Consider the following 7,453-nt stretch of genomic DNA (forward strand, 5'->3'; position numbering starts at 1 on the left):
CTGGCTGTGGTTTGGAAGAGCAGAGGTAGATATTTTTACTTCAGAGATGACCAATCACTTTAGCAAAGACAAAAATGCCCAGAGTCCAGACCCTTGGGCCATGATGCTCTGTCTTACAAATGGCTGAATTGCCTACTCTATACATTTCCATCGATCCCTCTGTTCTGTGAGACGTTACACATGATAATAATAATAATACATTTTATTTATAGGCGCCTTTCTGAGCTCTCAAGGTCACCTCACAAAACATAATACAATACGGCAATAAATCGATAAAATTTAACAACTATAATTACAGTCCATAAAATCAGGGTACATAACTAGAACAAAGATTAAGAAAGCAAGATCACGTGGGATATGCCAGTTTAAAAATGTGTTTTCAGGCGGGATTTAAAAATAGAAAGTGAGTCAATGTTGCAGATGTCTGGTGGAAGGGAGTTCCGAAGACAAGGGGCAAAGCGACTGAAGGCTCTGAACCCCACGGTGGTCAAACGAGCCGGAGGTACAGTGAGATGAATAGAAGAAGAAGACCTAAGAGTACGGGTGGGTGTGTTAATATGAAGGAGGTCGGTGAGGTACAGAGGAGTGAGGTTATGAATAGCCTTAAAGGTCAAAAGCAAAATCTTTTTAAACTGGGAGCCAATGAAGCTGCTGAAGGACAGGAGTAATATGATTAATAGAAGGGGTTCTAGTGAATATTCGGGCAGCAGAGTTCTAAACCAGTTGAAGTTTATGTATGGATTTGAGAGGAAGACCAACGAGAAGAGAATTACAATAATCAATACGGGATGTGACCAGTGTGTGAACGGGAATGGCTGTACTAGTGGGTGAGAGAGACGGTCGGAGGCGATTAATGTTACGTAAATGGAAGTATGCAGACCGAGTGACATTATTAATGTGAGCTTGAAATGAAAGTGTGCTATCTAGGATCACACCCAGACTCTTGACCTGAGGGGAGGGGGAAACTTTGGAGTTGTCAATGGTCTCAAAAAGAGAAAAACTGTCAGATTTAGTCAATGTGGATTTGGTGCCAATGAGGAGAACCTCGGTTTTGTCACTGTTAAGTTTGAGGAAGTTGCAAGAGAACCAGGATTTGATTTCCGTTAGGCAATCAGAAAGGGAAGTGGGTGGGAGAGATGCGGTAGGTTTGGTGGACAAGTAGAGCTGGGTGTCATCCGCATAGCAGTGGAAATTGATGTTAAATTTACTAAAGATGTGGCCAAGTGGAAGCAGATAGATGATGAACAGAAGGGGCCCCAGGACAGAGCCCTGGGGAACACCGGTAGTGACAGGGGATAGCTCTGATTTGAAATGTTTGAGCTGGATAAACTGATAAACTGAATGCGGCAAGAGAGATATGATTTAAACCACTCCAAGGGTGTATCAGTAAAACCAATAGAGACTAATCTGTCAAGGAGGATGTTATGAGAAATGGTGTCAAAGGCAGCACCAAGGAGGATGAGGATGATCTCCCTGTGCAAGCACAGTGTGCTACTCAGCCAGACCATGGTTTCCTTTGTTATTTAAACTTCTGAAAGGGGCAAACCTTGGAAGCTTTCTGAAGGTTGCGCAACATCCTCATTTTCCTGTGCTCCATTCCTTTGTTCATTTTGGTTTTAGCCCTTACAGAGCCTTGATATGAAAAATATGTCCTTAAAGACAGATTTTTGTTGGCTATTGCTTCTGCCAAACGTGTCAGTGAGTTGCATGCACTGTTGGTTAGCAAGTTGTGCTTGCATTGGTTGCTCTGGGGTGGTCCTACGACCCAATCCTTCTTTTTTTTTCTTCTTCCTCAGTTCATAAACCAGAGCATTGAGCTGTCCTCTTTTCAGAATTCTTCAGGGTCTGATTCGAGTGCTCAACTTTTGTGTCCCGTTCGTGCCTTGAAATGTTATGTGGAGACTACTGCACAATTCAGACCAATTATTTGTCTGCTACGGTGGTGTGAAGAAAGGTGCTTCTGTGTCGAAGTAGAGGTTGTCTAACTGGATATATTATACTGGCTTACAGGGTAACAGAGAAACTATTACCCTTGGGTCTAACTTCTGATTCTGCTTGGGCCATCTTATCTTCATGTGCTGCCTTTAGAGGAGTCTTCTTGGCGGACATATGCAATGCCTGCTGCCTGGGCATCTCTGTGCATGTTTACTAGATTTTATAAGGTAAACGTTGCTGCCGCTCATGCCATGAGTTGTGTGGTTCTTCAGGAGCGGCCTTAAGTTTTTATCAGGTGAGTGGCATTAATTTACATTTTACATTTAATCATTTAGCAGACGCTTTTATCCAAAGAGACTTACAAATGAGGAGAACAATAGAAGCAATCAAACCACCAATAGGGCAACAATATACAAGTGCTGTGACTAGTCCCATTTAGTCTAGCACAGTACACATAACACAGTACACGTCAGGGCTGTGCGATATATAAAAAAATGTGACATCTCGATATTGTCCATTTTTACAATATTCGATATATGTATCGCTTTTTACTATTTCTCGCATATGGCACACCGCAAGAGAATGAATCGACCAGCTTTATTTGTTTAGGGACGACAGGCCTACCAGATTTTTCGGCAGATGAAGAGGCCGAGGCTAGTGATGATGGCTCACAGAGTTTCATGCATTGCTCGTACTGCACAGGATGCTGCTTGAGGTAATGAAAGAGTTTAATGGTGCTACCACCCTTTGTAGCTACTATCTTCTTGCAGAGCCTCCCCCACCTCACGTCTCTTACACGGTAATACATGACAAGACAAAAGGGGGACGTAATATTGGACGTTCTACGTGTTCTTTGGTAAAGTATGCTTGAATTTGAAATATTTGATATTCACGATATTTTCAAATTTTACATCGTCGTCAAAATTATTGCGATATTTTCATTATCGATTTATAGCCCAGCCCTAGTACACGTAGTGTAAAATAGGCCAGTAAGAGCTGTGGGTTTCACTTTATTTTGATGGTCCCTTTAACACGTTCTGTTGACTATAAGTAACGCTGCACCTACATGTCTACTAACTCTCATTAGAGTGTTAGTTATGTATTAATAGACTGGTAGGGTTAGGGTTAGATTAAGTTGACATGTAGTTGCAAAATTACTTATAGTCAGTAGAGTGTCTGTTGGAGGACCATCACAATAAAGTGTTTGCAGATATTAAGCAGACAGTCTACTTATACTCCAATGAAAGTTAGTTGACATATAGTTGCAAAGTTACTTTTAGTCAACAGCACGTTCAAAAGGGACCATCAAAATAAAGTGTTAACGAGCTGTGCATGTAAATCGGACTTCACTGGCCTCAAGAGGCACACTAATGACTGATGCTGGAGACTGCAGTCTTTAACGTCCTTGTTAGAGCACACCCTCCTCCCACGCCAGAGATGCCGGCTCGAGTTCTGCTCGGTGCGGGTCAAGTAGGACCAGTTACATTTGGTCCCGTGACCCGGATGGGAGTGAGGTTTAGGGGGGTGAGTGTAACATAGGCCAGTAAGAGCTGTGCGTGTAAACCTCACTCCACTGACCTCGAGAGGCACACTTGTGACTGATGCTAGAGACTGTGGTCTTTAACTTCCTTGTTTGCGTGCCTGCCTCCCATGCCAGAGGTGCTGGTTAGACTCCCGCTCAGAGTGGGTCAAGTAGGACCGGTTACAGTAACAATTAAAAAAATTATAATAATAAATGGATATACAGATTATAATAGTAAGTGCTAGTATTAATGGGTCAAGTGTTGATGAAAAATATGCATTTCTTGAAAATGGCTAATGACGCAGCAGCTTGGGTTGAGTTAGGCAGGTCATTCCACCAGCAGGTAAAGGTCAGTGAAAGTGATTTTGTGCCTCTTTTGGATGGCACCACAAGGCGCCTTTCACTTACAGAATGCAAGCTTCTGGTGGGCACATAAGTATGAAGTAGTGATTTCAGGTATAAAGGTGCCGAACCAGTGGTTGTTCTGTAGGCAAAAAATAATTTGATGCGAGCGGCAATTGGCAACCAGTCCAAACTGATGAAGAGAGGTGTGACACATTCTGGATCAGTTGCAGAGGTTTGACAGTCCATGCAGGAAAGCCTGCCAAGAGAGCATTACAATAATCCAGTCTGGATAGAACAAGAGCTTGGACAAGGAGGTGTGTAACATTCTCCGATAGGATGGGCCTGGTCCTCCTAATGTTGTATAAGGCAAATCTGCTGGACCGGACAGTTCTAGCAATGTGGTCTGTGAAGTTCAATTGATCATCAATCACAACTCCAAGGTTCCTGGCTGTCCTGGATGGAGTTATGGTTGATGAAGTTGTGATAAAGTGTTAAGTTGGCTGAGATTACAATCAGTTCTGTCTTTGCTAGGTTGAATTGAAGGTGGTGGTCCTTCATCCAGCAAGAAATGTCTGTCAGGCAGGCTGAGATGCGAGCAGCTACCGTTGGATCCTCTGGCTGGAATGAGAGGGTAGGGTTGTGTGTCATCAGCATAGCAGTGATAGGAAAAATCATGTCTCTGAATGACAGATCCTAGTGATGACATGTAGATGGAGAAGCAGTGGTCCAAGCACTGAGCCCTGAGGCACCCCAGTAGCTAGATGTTGCGATATAGACACCTTACCCCTCCAGGACACCCTGAAGGACCCAAGACTCAAACCATTGGAGTGCAGTTCCTGAGATGCCCATCATCATGAGGGTTGACAGGAGGATTAGGTGGTTAACTGTGTCAAAAGCAGCAGACCGATCCATCAAGATGAGTACTAATGATTTGGAAGCTGCTCTTGCCAGTCTCAGAGCTTCAATAACCGAGAGCAGGGCAGTCTCAGTTTAGTGGCTGCTTTTGAAACCAGACTGGTTGTTGTCCAGGAGGTTGTTCTGTGTAAGAAAGGTAGAGGCTTGATTGAACATGACTCGTTCAAGTGTTTTAGCAATGAATGAAAAAGGGATACTGGCCTGTAGTTTTCCTCATGTATTCCTCATGTAGTGTACCAATAGTGTTTTCACTGCCTCTTGTGGTCAGTAGGAATGAAACCGAATGTTCTAGGAATTACGGAAGACCGCCCGAGTTCTTTGTCACTCGAAATGTGTGAGAAAAGTGTACTGAGTAGGCTCTTGTTATAAACCAGAGTGCTGAGCTACTATGGCTTATAACCTCCCCAGGGCTCAGCATACGTCACTATGTGACATTGGGTTCAAGGGTCTTTTATTGTCATTCCATACACATTTTCACATGAAGGAACGAAACCAAGTACTAAGGTCCCGGTCGAAACACAAGATAAAAACATTAACCAGTAAAACATTAGAAACTAAAGTATATGTAAAAGCAGCTTTGTCAATAAATAGCACAATTACAATATCAGAAAATAAATAAATAAATAAATAAATAAATAAATAAATAAATAAATAAATAAATAAACTAGAATGGACAATGCAAGAATAAAATTTGTAATAAATTAGGACATACATAGTCAAATATTGCTGCATATAAAATGTAACAAAAAAAAAACTGTTCCTGAGGGAAGTGGGGGGAAACAGTCCATAGGCAGGGTGGGAAGAGTCCTTAATAATACTGGCAGCCCTGTCCCTGCATCTACTACTGTAAATATCCTCAATTGTTGGAAAACTTCTGCCAGTAAACCTATGTGCCGATTTCACCACACGCTGCAGAGCCTTTCTGTCTGTGGCAGAACAGTTTCCAAACCACACATTATTGGCCTTCTTTATTATACTCATGGCATTAGTATGCCAGGTTAGGTCATGGTCGGTGTACTGTATATCCCCAGATATTTTAAACTAGGGACGACCTCAACAGGTGTTCCTCCGATGTAGATGGGAACAGGAATGCTCCTAACGACCCCCCTAAAATCCACAATCATTTCCTTTGTTTACTTAGCATTAATGCAGAAGTTGTTAGCTCTGCACCAAGCCTCCAGCTGCTCAACCTCTGCTCTATACTCAGTCTCATCGTTGTTGGAGATTAGCCTCGCCACTGCCATTTCATCCGCAATATTCACAATGTGGTTGCTTGAAAATGTTGCTAAGCAGTCACAGAGTCAGAGAGTAAAGGAGGGGACTCAATACACATCCCTGGGGAGAGCCAGTGTTGAGGATAATGGGAGAGGAAGTGATACTGTGGATTCTAACAGTCTCCTATTTGTTAAGAAGTCCAATGCTCAGTTGCATAATGCTGGACACAGCCTGAGTCCTCTGTGCACCAGTGTTTGTGGTATGATTGTATTAAAAGCAAAGCTAAAATCAAGAAAAAGCAGTCTCACATAAGAGTCCCTCTTTTCCAGGTGGGTGAGGGCCAAATGTACAATATACGAGACGGCATCCGCAGTACATCTGTTCCCCCTATATGCATACTGGTGGGGGTCAATGCTGAAGGCGATTCCCCTTCTTTTTAAATTTGTTCCATGATCAACCGCTCAAAGCAATTCATAACTATCGGACTTAGTGCTACTGGGCGGTAGTCATTCAGGTACGAAACTGATGAAGTCTTTGGGACAGGGATAATGGTGGCAGATTTAAAGCATGATGGTACCTTGGCTTGAAAGAGTTAAATGTTGAAGATGTCAGTTAGTACCTCAGATAGCTGGAATGCACAGTCTTTCAGAACCCGGCCTCGAATGTTGTCTGGGCCAGCTGCCTTACGGGGCTTGACTTTCAAGAGGGACCTCCTGACATCCCCTATGGTTACACTAGGAGGCAGCACATCCGTTGAGAATACAAGTCTGGTGCTAGAGGAAGTATTAAGAGCTTCAAAGCGAGCATACAAGTTATTGAGAGCATCAGGAAGAGATGGATCCCTAGGACATTCAGTGCCTCTGCTGTTATAGACCGTGATGGCCTTGATGCCCGCCCACATGGTCCGGGGGTCGTTGGTACCAAAAAAACAAAAGACCCTATATCTTTGCAGCATAGACAGCCTTGGCTCTTTTAACACCCACAGTCAATTTCCTTCTGCTGCTGCATCACCAGACCTGAATGCAGAATCCCAGGCTCTCAAAAGAGCTTTAACCTCAACATTCATCCAAGGTTTCTGGTTCGGATGGGTAGTAATTATTCTTGTAGAGGTAACCTCATCCACACACTTATCCACATACAAATCCATGGAAAATGTAAGCGAGTTAAAAGGGAATGAAGCTCATTGGTTCCCACCCATACACAAAAGAAATATATTTGAAATATATTTTCAGGATATATTTTGGAATATATGCAAATATTTGAAATTGGCCCAATAAATATATTTCATACTTATATTTCATATATTTTTGTTATATTTCAGAATATATTTCAATGTATTTGGAATATATGCCACATGTATTTTTGACACTTTTGGGGATCCATACAGAAAAAAAATACATTGAAATATATTCTGAAATATAACAAAAATATATGAAATATAAGTATGACATACATTTATTGGGCCAATTTCAAATATTTGAATATATTCCAAAATATATCCTGAAAATATATTTCTTTTGT

The sequence above is a fragment of the Rutilus rutilus genome (assembly GCF_951802725.1).
Source record: "Rutilus rutilus genome assembly, chromosome: 13".
In the NCBI taxonomy this organism is placed as follows: domain Eukaryota; kingdom Metazoa; phylum Chordata; class Actinopteri; order Cypriniformes; family Leuciscidae; genus Rutilus; species Rutilus rutilus.